The following is a 1,683-nucleotide window of genomic DNA, read 5'->3' on the forward strand; positions in this document are numbered from 1 at the left end:
TGCGGCAACCACTCACCGGCTCCACGTGCGGCTTCCGCTTCCGCCTTCGACGGCGTTCTCGAACAATTCCTGCCAATCGGCGGCGCCGGGGCCCGGTGACGCGGGGCGTTCCCATGGCGACCGCGGACGCCGCCGACTGCCGCCCTGGGAGGAGGCGGGGCGGGGATGCGCCGGCCTCTGTCAGAGCCGGCGGGGCAGGGGCGGGGCCAGGCGGGCAGGGGCGGGGCTAGGCCGGGAAGGCGGTGGGGGCGGGAAGCGCGCGCAGGCGGCGTCTCGCGCCCGCCTGGTGGCGGCCGTTGAACGGCTTCTCCGCGCGGGTAGTGAGCCGCGGGGCAGCCTCATCGGCGCGCTCCCCTGGTCGCCTCGCCTCGCCTCGCCTCCCTTTCCCAGCCCTTCTGCTCGCAGCCTCCCCTTTGCCCCGCGGCGTGGCGCTCCTGAGGGGCGGCGGGGTGTTTTCCCGGGGCCGGGGCCGGGGCCGGGACCGGGCGGTGCGGGCGGCCGGCCGGGGAGGGGGCCGTGCGGAGGGCTCCGCTCTTGCTGTCTGGCACAAAAAGGGGGGGGGGTGGGATGACGACTCTCTGAGTGCTGAGGCCTCGTTGAAGCGTTGCAAATGGCGGTACGCGTCGGTGGCGTCTGCTTTGCCGGCAGTGGGGCGGAACGAGCCTGGGGGTGGCGGGGGGAAGGGCTCCAGCCATGGCGGCCGGAAGCCGTAGGGTCTGGCAGCCACGGAGGGAGCACGGTGGCAGGGGCTGTGTGAGGAAACTGCTGGGGCGCAGGTGAAGTGCAGCGGTGCTCTGCTGTCCGAGTGTGTTACTCAGCTCTACTGCTCAAGGAGCTTGTATTTTGCTGAGCCTCGATGTATGGGAGAATGGAGGATAAGCAGTTAATCTGTGATAATATCCTCACTCCTCTAATACACGGGGAAACCTCTGTGGAGTCGACTATCACATTGTTATAGGTACCTCGGCACCATGCTGTTGGGGTGCTCTTAGGGCTTGCAAAAAGTAACAACAGGTTAAATATATTAATGCTACAGATCACTTGCCCTCCTTAAGAGGACCTTTATCTCTGTGTCCAGTGCCACAATCCACTATAATACAAATGTCCAACAGGACATTGCCTCCTAGCTGTCTCGCTCTAGCTGTGTGTTCAGGACCGCATCCCCTGCTACAGGCAGGCCTTAACCTCCTGCATTCCACGTGGAGGCATGGCGGGTACACAGATGGCGATTGCGCTTGTCAGTGGTACATCTGTTACATGCTGCCCTTCTGGTCCTGGCTTGTTATGAAGGGCAGGGAGAGATGATTGTGTTCGGAGTCCTGAGTGTCCATCTGTGGAAGAGGCAAAATGTCAGTATTCTGCCCCTACTCCCTTTCTAGATACTGTGCTGTAGCAATCTATCTCTGCTAAAGCTTGGCTTCGGAGTTGAGTAACATTCAGCTCTGTGTTGGATCTTGACCCCTCCTGAGTGTATGTGAGGAGGAATTGGTCCCCTAAAATAATGCTTGCCTGTTTCAGAGGAGCCACATAGCTGAAAAATCCACTGAGACTGCTGTGTGACTGTAGCTGAGGATGTAACTTATAACTTCAGAATAAGCTGACAGGTTGGCCAGACACTTAGGTGTTTGCGTATGTTGATGAGGTTCCCTGTCCCTGCTTGACATGGTAAATATTCCTGATAAT

Source organism: Platalea leucorodia (genome assembly GCF_965183815.1).
Source record: "Platalea leucorodia genome assembly, chromosome: 2".
In the NCBI taxonomy this organism is placed as follows: domain Eukaryota; kingdom Metazoa; phylum Chordata; class Aves; order Pelecaniformes; family Threskiornithidae; genus Platalea; species Platalea leucorodia.